At 36.6% G+C, this 14,784-nt stretch overlaps 1 protein-coding gene and 1 pseudogene across 8 annotated transcripts in view; one reads left to right on the top strand and one right to left on the bottom strand.

Annotated features, from left to right (window-relative positions):
• PTPRK (protein tyrosine phosphatase receptor type K) overlaps positions 1–14,784 on the bottom strand; it is a 449,847-nt gene that overhangs the window by 176,517 nt on the left and 258,546 nt on the right. The window lies entirely within an intron of this gene.
• Positions 11,729–12,676, top strand: LOC311625712 (heme-binding protein 2-like; annotated as a pseudogene). The gene has a single exon. The product of its transcript is annotated as a heme-binding protein 2-like (transcript).

Here is a 14,784-nt window from a genome sequence, read left to right as displayed (position 1 = left end):
GCCAAGCCAACACAAGGGGCAGCCCCGTAATCACAGCAGTAACTTCGTATTTGGAAATATGGCAACATTCAGAAAGTCTTTGAAGTATATGCCTTGATTAACAGCATGATTATAAGAAGTGAAACCTAGCATTAATGAGATTAATATATCACTACATATTAAATTTTTTATGTTGAAGGTAAAAAGTAGCTTATATTAGCATATGTATTTTTGGTTTAGGGCCCTTGAGAACAAGAAGGCTTATTTATAAAATATCTATTCATTTCAATAAATTATGCATGAATTTTAAACAGTTAGCAAATGAACATGTAATTGTTCTGCAGCAATATTAATATTCTTCATAACTAATACACTACCAAACCCAGAGGTGTGGTGCGAATAAATCCCAAATGTACAGTAGGTATCAGCTGAAGCATGCAGTACCTCAAATACAAGATAAACCATGCTGATGTTACTTATTAACTTCCAATTAATGACTTCTATTCATTATCCTAGAGCTAAACAGTATAAAATTGCAATTATACATTTAAATTAGTTATTTGTTTTTTATTTCACATGGTTTTAAAAAGTGTATTGAAGTCACAAATCATTATGAAAGTATATTCTTATCCAATTATTACCATTACAAATACTATTTTACACATATGTGTCACATATCAAAATGCAGTTCATTACTAAAATGCAAAAAACAATCAAACAAACAAACAGAAGCCACAAAGCCAGAGAAAAGTCAGTTAACACAGTAAAGAAGGACAATGACACTTCTACAATCATCTTACCAAATAAATAAACTAAATATCTCTCAATCTGATATCCTTCCAAATTGTTTCATCTTCTTGTCAAAGAGGATTTAACAAAAACTGTCTCCAGATTAACTCTCCCACTATAGAGCAGGGAATAATGTTGTATGTGTCTCTTAGGACTGCTTTAACATTTGCAAATCTGAATCCTTATAAATGACAGGAATTTATAAGGCTAACAATGTATTATTCCCTCAAGATTCTGGGCTCCAAAAATTCAAATTCAGTATCAGTGGGTTGAAGTCAAGATGGCAGCAGGCCATACTTTCTCCAAAGACTCCAGGATTTGAGAATTAACTCCTTGAATCTTCCAATGATTGCAGGTTGCTGTTTTCCTTACTTGGTTGCCACATCACTTTAATGTCTCATTGCTCACACTGCCTTCTCATCTTCTCAAATTTCCCTCTACCTCTCACTTATAATGACACTGGTGATTGCATGTGCACATATAGATGATCCAAGATACTCTCCCCTCTCAGACCATTTTTCCAGATGAAGTGATAGTCATGGGTTCCAGGGATTAGGACCTGATATCATTGGGGCCATTTTCCAGCCCATCTTAGATAGGGATAGGACTAGGCTATCATCCTCCCCCTGAAAAACATCTCACATCCCTCTTTTCTTCAGTTAGCAGTAAGCTTGTGAGTGAGAAAAACATATACACAAAAAACAACAAAATATCAGCTTCCCTATGATATTTGTAAATGATTTTAAATTATGCCTCAAAAGGAGAATGATACAAGCTAAAGGTACTCAAGTCTTTCAAGAAATTGGGAATAACAACACCGAGGAATAAAAAGATGGTCTTTCTTCCCATAAGAAATGGAAAGCAGGTTATAGATAATTACAAGCACCTGCTGTAGGCATTTAATATCATATATAAAACAACATGAGTTGTTACATTTTTCCTTTTGCTAAAACAAAGTACACATTTTATTTTTATTTTTTAAAATATGTTTTTATTGACTTAGGAGAGGGAGGTGAGGGGGAGAGAGATAGAAACATCAATGTTGAGAAAGATTCACTGATCAGCTGCCTCCTCCACACCCCACACTAGGGATAGAGCCCGCCAACTGGGCATGTGCCCTGACTGGAGACTGAATGGTGATGTCCTAGTTCATGGGTCTATGCTCATCTTTAACTGAGCCACAATGGCGGGCTTAAGTGCATACTTTAAAACTTTTAAATTTATTTAACAAGGTTTCTCCTGCACCCACATTTTATGAACTTTGTAACACAGATATACTTTTGAGAAGAGTAAATAGTTCTTTCATGATTTTTCACTCAGTTATTTTTCTGATACTTCAGATTTGCAGTCCTATCAAATTCCCCAGGCAGTCAAGCACCTCTCCATTCAGTCTTCTGGCTACCATCTCATAAATTTTCCTCATATCAATAGTGTGGTCTGTAAATTTCATAAATTATCTTCCAGATCAATTAGTATTTTGATTGTTTACACACTTGTACATTACTCGATATTTTAAGTCAAATACTATTTTTTAATTTAACATAGTAATATCTCTTTTTAAATCCAACAATACAGTTGATAGATAGCCTTTTAAATCGTGCCATTCAGGTGGCTCATTAGCTTGAACTGGTCAAATAAAGTTAATGCTAAGACATTAAGAAATCTGGATACTGTCCAACCTGAGGCTCCTACGCCAGCAACTAGACCAAGTATCCATAATAAAAAAAAGCTATTGTTATCTATTATCACATGCATAAAAGTTAGATGGCTGTCAGAATAGTTACAGTAGATTGTGGAATGAGAGTATACTGCATTCCACTGCTCAGAGTCACAATTATGTCACACACATGCAAAACCTCTGAGAAATATGCAAGGAGCATGTATGATTTCACAGCTGTACGTGGGTAGGAAAACTTTAAGTAAAAGATAATTGCAATTGAATAGCAAACCCCTCATGTTATACATGGTTGTCTATACTACGTATGCTTATCATTGTGAATTATATCCAGCTAAACAATAGATCCTTCACTCCCAGGCATTTCCCACTGGGAACAGTTGTTTTGATGATCCAGGGGTGACTGGCTCTGAGGGGCTGGGGACAGGATAACTAGAGACCATGGAATGCACAGGTTATCTCACACAATGAAACACCCTCCCCTCTAAACCACCAACAGGTTCCACTGGAGAAACAGCACCACAATATTAAAGAGAATTGCCCCTCAGTAACCCAAGGCTTCTGGTTACCTAACATTAAATCACTGACATTTCCATTTCTCAAAAGAGCATTGGGACAGAATTTTGAAGAAAAGAATGATCACTTATTTACACAAGCTGACCACGACTAATGAGGCATAGATGGCATTTGCGTATATAGTTTGCTCATAAGCAAGTGAATTGATAATGTTTTGGGAAAGAAATATATATTAACAGTGTGTCTATAAACCGAACTAATCCCACTTCTAGGAATATATTGTATGAAAATGATTTAGATATTGTTTAGAAGAACAAAAAATTAATGAATGGAAATATTCAAAAATAGGAAAGTGGTGACACAAATTATAATATCGACTCAATAGAATTTTACACAAACTTCCATATCTCAATTTGTGAATATCAGTTATATAACAAAAGTCACGGGATATTTAAGATTATTAGGGCTTTCATTTAAAAAAATAAAAAGTGCATGCCTAGGGAAAACAAAACCAACAAAAACCAACAACCAACAACCACCATCACCAGGAGAAACTATAGCAAAATGTGAACATCAGTGAATGGAGAACTGGGAACAATGAATGGTTTTGCTTTTTTCTTTTATATCTGTTTTCCAATGACTTCTATAAAGTGCTCACAATAGTCATTACATTCTTAGTAGTTGTCTCAGTGCCTGACAAAGTTCAATAATATTGTGTTAGAATGAATGACTAGCTCAACACCACCTAAAAATAAAAATAAAAAATATGTACCCATGCCACTGAAAGAAAAATTATCTACATAAAACCTGTCTATGCAATCAAAAAAAACCAAAAAAAAAACAGACTACATCTTCAGTGTGACAACCAACCAACATCTTGAGATGACAACAGTATTTATTTACTAATTTATTTTCAAGTTCTGAAAACTAGGTCCTCAAAATATAAGATTTACCAACTCTTCCGTTGAACCATTGTAGCTAGCTAATTGCTCTGACATTGATACACAGCACCTACAAAACATTACTGTTTAATTAAAGGAGTTAAGTTGACTGTAACAAAAGAACACTTTCTAGTGACCAAGTGGCATCAAGTGATTTATCTAGCTTGTAAAAAGAGGAACAGCTACATATATATAAAAATTCATTTTTGTCTTTTAGTTAATTCAGGTCAATTAATTTTACAAGAAAAAAATTTTCATGTGCTAAAAAAGGTACATATGTATACATATATAAAATTTTGAATATGTAATAGACATCAAGAAGTTATCAAAATATATAATTGCATGTACACCAGAATATATATATTAACTTGAGACTCTTGAACTTAGTTCAAGGTAGGAGAAAATTTCTAGGATAAGTAAGCCGCTTAAATATCTATTTCATCTTTCTATCTTTGTAGGATATGTATTTTTTTTTAACTGCAAGATCTAATGTGGAATTTTAGTATTTAATCTCAATGACATGGCTCTTTGCTGCTGCCTAAAGTGGTGAAATAAAAAAAAAAAATCCACTGCAGCAACAAAACTACAAAATTTGCATACTAAATTGTATATCTTAGGTATTACCATGTGTTTTATTCATCTGAATTTGAAAACACTGCTGCAATAACTTTATTACCTGCTTTAAATTAAAAAGCACACCAACAGCACACTGTTTTTAGATCTGTCAGCAAGAACTAAAAACAAATTTAGGTTCATATTCGGGTGTATGAAAATATACATCAAGAATGTTTTTAAAAGATTTTAAAAAGTGAAGTTTATTTGCTTTTTTACCCCATGTAATCTACTCCAAAAACTACAATCTTCCTCAATAATATCAATGCAACCCATAGGCTCAGAATTATGAATTGCTGCAATAATTCCATAATTTTACAAAGGCCTGTGTTAGTGCCCGCATCCATATGGCAGAAAACCACATATGTTATGATGAAAATTATAGATCCCTTTGATTGAGTTATCCGTTAATACAGAAGATTGTTCAGATGGCTATTTTATCCCTCATTTCAGCTTGGTCAGAGCTCAAACTGTTCATGCATTTCCAGGAAAGAACATCCAATTTATTCCAAGAATAGCAATCAGGTGCGTAGTAAAACCAGAAAAGCCTTCAATTCCTTGTTTGGCTCCCTCAAGTTGGGGCCTATAAACAGGTCATTACACCCCCAACTCATCAGATACCTTTAAAAGGTAGAAGAATAAAAAATATGTAAATGGTATGCCTAGGGTGCATAGGCTATTACTCCAGTCTAGGTTATAGGTCAAAGGATTGGAAGTAAGACACTGATTTATATTTTATATTTAATACATATTAAGACACAATGGCTGATTCCAGTAAAATAAGAGATAACAATCAAAAGTAATTAATCCACTATAAAATCTGAGACTACTACATGAGATTATTCTCTCTCAATTCTCTCTCTCTCTCTCTCTCTCTCTCTCTCTCTCTCTCTCTCTCTATATATATATATATATATATATATATATTTTTTTTTTTTTTTTTTACCATCACACCATGACAAAGATGGTGGCGTCTATAGCCACAAGATGGCGGTTCCTAGTCCCCTCAGCCCTGCCAGAGTCCCATAGTCCTTTCAGCTCGGGGGCGGGGAGACGGGGGAGGGAGTGGGAGGGGGTGAGGGCAGTAGGCATATTGTGAGTCCAAACCCCGCCCACAGCCCCCCAGCCACCCTGAGGTGCAGGCAAGTATCAATGGCAGCTGTCTGGCCGCCCAGGGCTGGCTGAGGCACAGGTAACCAGAGCAATCCAAGGCTTGTGCTGCCGGCAGTGGCAGCAGCAGAAGTGTGATGGGGTGTCACCTCCCACTCCTAAGGGCTCCCAGACGTGAGAGGGGGCAAGCCAGGCTGAGTGATCCCTCTTTCCAGTGAATGAATTTTCATCTACCAGGCCTCTAGTGTATATATATATATATATATGTGTGTGTGTGTGTGTGTGTGTGTATTTAGTATATATAGTCCTAAAAATCATATACACCTAAATAATTATTAATTCCAATGGGTTAAATCTGAAAAGAAAGAAACATGAATTTAACTATCATCTTTTAGTAGTGTTTACATTTTTTGGACACTGTGTGTGTGTGTGTGTGTGTGTGTGTATACATATATGAACACAGACACATACATATATGCACATGTATTATGTATAATTCATAAAAGTATTATATTAAAATACCCCGAGTCTTCAACATTTAAAATAGAACATTAAAAGTCTCATGAGCTGAAACCGGTTTGGCTCAATGGATAGAGCGTCGGGCTTGGAGACTGAAGGGTCCCAAGTCGATTCCGGTCAAGGGCATGTACCTTGGTTGCGGGCATATCCCCAGTAGGGGGTGTGCAAGAGGCAGCTGGTTGATGTTTCTCTCTCATCAATGTTTCTGGCTCTCTATCCCTCTCCCTTCCTCTCTGTAAAAAAAATCAATTAAATATGTTAAAAAAAAAAAAAAAGAAGTAAAAAAAAAAAAAAGAAAAGAAAGAAAGTACAGAGCAGCCAATTTTTGACGAAGCAAATTCCTCTATGTATACAAGTGGCATACTTAATATTTTTATGAAAAAATTTGTGATGACAATAAAACAACTGAACAAGATTTCAATCACATATGGTAGGTCAGTGGTGAGCAGTCACAGAGCAGTAAACTGCAGCTCCCACGGTTTGCAGACCACTGGGGTAGGTGATGTCAAAATTGAGTTGAATTGTAGGACACCTAGTTGGTATCCCAAGAAATGCTTGTTGGTATGGGAAGCAACTTTCCTCCCACAAACATGGGAACTGGTAGCAGACCCTATTTATCATCGAAAACATAAATATTGGAAGGCAGTCCTCATTGTGCCCCAGGTAGTGGTGGGGGGGACTAGATAAATATTAAGGTGTCAAGACCACAGCAATGGAATTCCACAGCTAAGGGATTGGGCTCTTCTTTCACAACTACTGCTATATGACAAGAAATCTCACCAATCTACTCTGATAAATGCCGTGCCTATGATAAATAAGTGTGTGGAATGCTACAGCCAGACTGTCCATATATTCTTTGAACTTTAAGTTTTCCATTCTCCTGCAACTTTACCCAGATCAACTGAAAATTTACTAAGGAAAGAAAACATAAGTAAAATAGGAATATATTGCCAGGGGCACTAAAGAATCTTGTAGAGTACCCCTATCAGTGGACTTAGATGAATAAAAATGGGTACTAAAACCTACTTCTTTAGATATTATAAAGAGGAAACGAAAACACATCATGTTTCTTGGGCATGAATTTTTGTAAAATGACAAAGATACAAGTTGACAACTGAGAGATCTCCCCATTTCTTGTTCCAAAGCCATACACATATTTTTCAAAGATATTTATCTAAACCTATGTTCAATTATTAAATTAAGAGTCTGACATTCAGCCAAGGTTAAGGAAGTTAGCTTGGAAATTAACAATATGTGTATACCAGATGTATACAACTCCTACAAAGCATCATGATCTGTTTGAAGTGCAAAGGCACTGATTTGTGCCTGAATATTTTTCATCTTGCTGCCTATTTTATTTTAATATAAATCAAGCCAGGTTGAATACTTTACTAATTATAAATTTACATTTTCCTATTTGTAAAATAAAATGTCAATCAGGTGATGAAGAAGAGGTATCAATGGTGAAACCTGTGCCCCCTATATTCCATGGGTGATAGTCACATTATAGGCAGAATAGCAGGGTTGAAGGGGGGGAGGGTAGATAACCTTTGTGACTATCACAGTATTATAGGTAAAACAAAGAAAATGCGAAATAAAAAATATTATAGTCACTGCAGAGGTTTGAAAACATAGTGACAAATTCTCTGAGAGCCTTCTCATTAAGAGGTTGGGTCCATGTTCTATCCTCTTGAATCTGGGCACCCTTAGACCTGCAGAGCGCAGAAGAAGTAATGGAAAGAGACTTTGAGGCTAGGTCACAAAACACTATGTGGCTTTCTCTCTGTTTACTTGGAACCTAGAACACCTGCTTTTGGGGCCCAGAGCCACCATGTGAGCAATTCAATCAGCTGGTAGAGTTAGCCTAGCCCAGGTGACAGACATGCACATGAAGAAGTCCCAGCCCTAGCCAGTTTGGCTCAGTGGATAGAGCATTGGCTTCTAGTCTGAATAGTCCTGGTTCAATTCCGGTCTGGGGCACATGTCCAAGTTGTGAGCTCCATCCCAGTGGGGGGCATGCAGGAGGCAGCCAATCAATGATTCTCTCTCCTCACTGATGTTTCTATCTCTCTCCATCTCCTGTCCTCTCTGAAATCAATAAAAATATATTGGTTTTCTTTTCTTCTTTCTTTCCTCCCTCCCTCCCTCCCTCCCTCCCTCCCTCCCTCCCTCCCTCCCTTCTTTCTTTCTTTCTTTCTTTCTTTCTTTCTTTCTTTCTTTCTTTCTTTCTTTCTTCTCTTTCTTTCTGGCAGAAGGTCTCAAATGCCTCTCACCTCCATGAATTTGAGTCACCTCCAGGTGTTCCATTTGAGGATTCCCGGCTAAGTAATGAAACATCATGGGACAAAAAAACACACATACTTGTTGTTCCTTTCTAAATTTCTAGCCCACAGAAGATTAGAAATGCATTAGAAAATGATTATTGATTTATGCCCATACATTTTGGGTATTTTATTTTGGAACTACATGTCTTACATGACAGATGAAAACTTTTTAACCTAAAATACACTGTTCTTACATTATCTGTCTCTTGTGTACTACCTGCCAAGTCTCATGTTTTAGCACCCTGCAATTCCAACCAATCAAGCTATACATTTACACAGGTATGTACTTGATGTATAATTTTCCACATTATACTTGACAAGAAATTTCAAATAAGTAAAGAGACAAATGACTGTCTATATAATTGGAGACAAACCTTCGCCCAGAAACACTCCTACACACAACTCAAGGAATATTAATACAATCAGAATCTTATTCTTACTGAAATTTTTAAAAATTGATTTTAGAGAGAGAGGGAGTGGGATTGATAGAAGAATTGATGAGAGATATCAATTGTTTGGTTGCCTCCCCCATTGGGATACTGCCTGCAACCTGGGCATATGCCTTGACCAGAAATAAAGCTGGTGAAGTCTTGGTCTGTAGGTTGATGCTCAACCAATGAGCAATACCAGTCAGGCCTGAGATTTAATATTGAAAGTCAGCATTTATAACAAAAATCTAATTTCATCAAAATTTCTCTTGAAAATTCTTAAACTACTCACAAAAGCTTGTTTATATGTTTTTCCTTATATATTTTATTGTACCAATTCTTATGACTTGTAAGATGATTTGTAACACATGAGACTCAATTAGAAAAAAACAAACAAGATGAATGTCTATCTGCAAAAGTTTGGGCATTAAAGTATTTATTTCTTCATTTAAGATGGGTCAAGTTGCTCTTGGAAGGAGCAATTGAATTCCACAGTCACCTTTATATATTAAATATATTGTGAAATGACTACATCATATAAAGCCATCAAGTAATTTTTTTTTGCTTTTCAATTATAAGTCCTTGAGAATTATGTATTTAAATGCATATATATATATATATATATATATATATATATATATATACATATATATTACTTTACACAGTTCAAACATTTCCCAGAGCATCTATTATAATTTACTTTTATTTAACATTATTCTGGAACTATGCCAATTTTTGGTCATTAGTGTCTGAAATTATTTGAACTTTGCATTGCTGCTATTACTTCACAGAGAAATTCACAGAGAAACTCTGGGAACCCACCTCATAACCTCTCTCCAGATTTTTACTCAGTTAGCAAATACAGGCCACTCTGCAAGTGAGTCATTGGAAAAAAGCCATTTGGCTCATGTCTTAACTGTCACTGTGAAGAATTACTCAGAGTACATCCCTACCTTAAATATAAACATAGAGAATGTAGAAGAGAAACTTCCTCTAGAGCAGTGTTTCCCAACTCTCATGATGAGAATCACCTGGTGGAGTTGTTAAAATACAGATTCCTGAATCCCAACTAAGAAGTGCTAAACTAGAATTTTTGGGAACATACAGGTAAAATTGTATACTTACCTATATGTGCCCAAAAATCCTAGTTTAGCACTTCTTAGTTGGGATTCAGGAATCTGTATTTTAACAACTCCACCAGGTGATTCTCATCATGAGAGGAGTTTGGGAAACACTGCTCTAGAGCATACATTAAAGTTTTCTACCCTATTTAACCAAGCTAAAAATAATAATATGATAAAGGAAGGAAAGACGAAGGAAGGAAAGAAGGAAAGAAGGAAGGAAGGAAGGAAGGAAGGAAGGAAGGAAGGAAGGAAGGAAGGAAGGAAGGAAGGAAGGGAGGGAGGGAGGGAGGGAAGGAAGGAGGGGAGGAGGGGAGGAGGGGGGAAAGGAGGGAGAAAAGGAAGGAGGGAAGAAGGGAGGGAGGGAAGGAAGGAAGGAAGGAAGGAAGGAAGGAAGGAAGGAAGGAAGGAAGGAAGGAAGGAAGGAAGGAAGGAAGGGCCAGAGAGCTTAGAATTTTCACCAGATTTGATCAAAGATGACCGGATCATTCTGACCCAGGATGTCAGAAGTTTTTCATATCATATAAAATTAAGGATAAGTACAGATGGATTTTTATTGATTATCAAAGAATGTGATTTCAGAAAGAAATTAGGCAATTGAATTCTGAATGACTTAGCTTATTCACAATCAGGGAAGCTTTGAAATCCAGAAAACCTTATGACATTATTAGAGACATAAAATATTTCAAAATTTTCATAGAGAAATGAAGGCAATTCATAATTCTTAGTACAAAACCCAAGAAGAATGTTTGGGAAAGAGGGAAAGAAGAATGCACATGGAATAGCAGAATGGTTTCTTGGCTTTTGAAAAATCACAGATGTGCTACTTTCTGCCTAGATTCTATCAAAGGATCACTGGAATCTGAGCTTAGTGAGCACCAATGTGTGCTTTTATGTATGCAGGTGAATGCACGTGTTTATGTTTGCAGATCAGAATCCGGTAAAGGAACATGTGTGGTGATGATAGTTTTTAAACGGACCTAGAGAGTATTATGCTTAGTGAAATAAACCAGTAAAAGACAAATATTATATGATTTCATTCATATGTGGAATGTAATGAACAAAATAAACTACTAAAGTGGAGACAGACTCATGGATGCAGAGAACAGACGACAGCTTTCAGAAGGGAGAGGGTTGGGGCTGAGTAAAAAAGAAAAGTGAGAAAGGTGAAAGAACAAAAAGGAAGACTCACATACAACAGCACAGTGATTACCAGAGGGAAAGGAGGTGGGGAGAGGTAAAAGAAGGTAAAGGGGGGATAAGTAGCTATGGAAGGAGGCTTAACTTGGAGTTGTAAACACACAACACAATATGCAGATGGGGTACTGTACAACTGAATACCTGGACACTATATAATTTTATTAACCAATTAGAAGCCCAGTGCACAAAATTCATGCACTGGTATGAATCTTAGGCCTAGCAGGAGATCAGAGCCAATTGGGGACTTCCAGCTGCCAACCAGGGCCTTCCTTCATTCCATGCTGCCCCTGGTGGTCAGCGCACATCATAGCAAGCGATCAAACTCCCCGTCTCCCACTCAAACTCCTGAGAGGTCACTTTGCATATTGGCCTTTTATAGATAGATAGATAGATGATAGATAGATAGATAGATAGATAGATAGATAGATAGATAGATAGATAAAACCACCCTAACAAATTCAATAAAAAATAAAGAAAAAAAACTTTAAAAAAAGACAAAATAGACTCCGCGGCCATGGCCGAGGGCCCGGAGGTGGAGACGCTGGGCTGACAAGTCCCCGAGGACTCGGCGCCCAGCCCAAAAGTTACCAGATCCAACACTACGGACCAGCCACGTGGGTCTGCACCTCCGTGGAGTCCAGGGACTGGGATTCCGCCATCCAGACGGGCTTCACCAGGCTGACCAGCTACGTCCAAGGCAAAAACAAGAAAGAGATGAAAATGACGATGACAGCTCCCATGGTGAGCTACGTGGAGCCAAGCTCGGAGCCTTTCAACGAGTCTACCATTACCATTTCCCTGTACGTCCCCTCCGAGCAGCAAACCGATCCGCCCAGGCCCTCAGAGTCCGATGTCTTCATTGAAGACAGAGCCGCCATGACTGTGTTCGTGCGGGCTTTCGATGGATTCTCTAGCGCCCAAAAGAATCAAGAACAACTTTTGACATTAGCAAGCGTTTTGAGGGAAGAAGGAAAAGTTTTCAACGAAAAGGTTTACTACACTGCAGGCTACAACAGTCCTTCCGATTTGCTTAATAGGAATGATGAAATGTGGTTTGATTCAGAAAAAATGAACCCTCCAAAGAAAATGAGGGAGAAAATGAAAAGAAATAGCATTGCCAGGGGCTGAACTTTAATATAGACATCAACACACCTAGAAGTAAAATGTGTGCCTAGTATCTTCTCCTTGAGAGTACACATATGACTTGAGCCTATTTCCAATGTGCCTTTTTAATGCTTCAAGCTTTATCAGGATACACAGATAATAGGGGACAACAATCTATGAACATGGAAATTATCATTGTCCTGGGGGTCTTTAGTTCCATGAGGCTCCAGGCAAATGTCATGCTACCTCCCCTTCTTCTCTATCATAATCATGTTGCTTTTTTCTACTGGATTCGTGTCAATTGGATGTTATCCCCTCCAGATAATAGCAATAAAAATATTAAAGCTAAAAAAAAAAATTAAAATTAAAATTAAAAAAGACAAAACAATTTAAAAATAAATATCCTATATTTGATTTAAAGGTCATGCATCTCCTGATCCTCTATTGAAAACCACTGCAATAAAAAGATTACAGCTATATTGTTACTTGTCAGAGCAGGATGTAGTTAAAAGCAGTAGCCAAGCAATTTAAAGTTAATGCATTATTTCTAAATTATCAATAAAATGCTCACAGAGGCATAGTAATTAGAATCATTAAAATTTAAGACTAAAAACACAAATCTATTTCTCATCGTTATTCACTTAAATCTTGCTTCAAGTAGCTTTTACCCAATGCCACTATATAACTTATTCAGTTTGTGTATAGCACACATTTTTTGTGGTGATGAAAAGAGCATGAGTTCTGGAGTCAGCCTTGGGTTCCATTCCGGGGCCAGGCCCTTAGAGCCATGTGATCTGAACAATTCTACCTATAGCCTCACCTTCCCAGTGGATAAAATGGGAATAATAAGAGATGGTTGTCATGAAACTAGAGAAGAAATGTTACATACGTTATCTACCTAGTAACCATCTATCAAAGCAGCTGGCACATTATAAATGCTTTATAAATGGATATTTCTATTACAGATTACACTAACCAAATATGTTCTGTTTGATTAAGTTTATATCTATTAGAACTTCTTAGTCATTTTTATTAGCAACAAAGCAACAATTCACCCCAGACAATACTCAAAAAATGTTAATCAAATCAATGAATAAATTAAGAATGTTTTTGTTTGTAATAATCTAGGTCAAAGGCAAGAAAAGTGAGAGAGAAAAGTCTGATGATATTTAGAACAAATGCTGTTTGAATTTGGTATTTCAGAGACCCTCTCTTTTAAGAATCAAAGGAAACACACACATCAGCAAGAAGCCATACTTCCATCTCCCAGCAGAATAGCGTGTGCTACTCATGATAAAAGGTATTCATAAAAACAATTCAATTATAGCTTGTACCATTCCTAAACCATTCAATCAAGTCATGTGCAACAACAAAACACTTCATTTTCAGTATCAGAAGATTATCAGTATAAACTGTTTAAACCCACTGTCGATAAACAAGATAAATTTAAAACCAGGCAAGTAAAGCAAGAAAAGAGACAATTTAGGGTGTTAGAGAATTAGAAAAAACAAAACAAAAACTGTGATAAATGTTTAATAACTATCTTAAGAGTAGTTTCGTATAACAACACAGGTTCAAGACTATAAAGGTCACTAATATATTGCCAAATGCATTTTTATGAGATAGATTCAATTATAATTGCTGCAACTATTCCAGCCACAATTTAGACATAGAATCCAATTATCCATTTCATTTTCATTTATACCTCATGGGCTAGATCATTTATCATGTTTCATGATAATGATCAGAAGACACATGGAAAGTGATTTCTGGAGGTAACAAATTACCTTCCATATTAGCATAGCTTACAAGATCCTGTCAACAACTACTATGCATAAACATGAGGTAATTAAATTCACAATGTGCAGGAGTGTTTGATATGCTACTTGCTTCCTTCACAGCTGCCAGAAATCTGGGTTGCTAAATGCTGCAAACCCCTTTGGTTGCAAATCAGAAATCATTAAGCCCTAGAACTCCAACAGGTAGGCAGTATGCTCTGGCTCAAGATGCTGAGATGCATCTTTCATCATCTGGTAGTATTACTTCTTGCCACCAAACCATCCATCATTACTGCGGAGACAGCTTGGAATGATGGTCTTGGACCCTCACATTACTGCTCCTTGAACTCTGCCTCATCTGTCTTTTGCATCATTCCTGATTCACAGCTAAGTACACGCTTTGGCTGCAAAACCAAGTGTGAACCGGTAATGCCTCTAACCTCCAGTGCCTTTCTAATGGTAAATGATTTCTCTTTATTATAGAGCCACTCTTGTAAAAAGACGACTCATGCCTGCTGATGCTAAAAGATGATTTTTAAAAGACCCAAGTTATAAAATTTCAATAGTTGTACAGAAATACATTCTCTTGTTTATTTTGGTTTTGTAACTTAGGTTTCAGAATTGCATTAGAATTTCAATTTTAATATTTATTGTTAAAACTCAGAAACACAGACTTAGACACAGACAC

Source organism: Pipistrellus hanaki (assembly GCF_964339955.1).
Source record: "Pipistrellus hanaki genome assembly, chromosome: 7".
Lineage (NCBI taxonomy): Eukaryota > Metazoa > Chordata > Mammalia > Chiroptera > Vespertilionidae > Pipistrellus > Pipistrellus hanaki.
The sequence above is the reverse complement of the archived record's forward strand: the minus strand, read 5'-3'. Positions and strand labels throughout refer to the sequence as shown.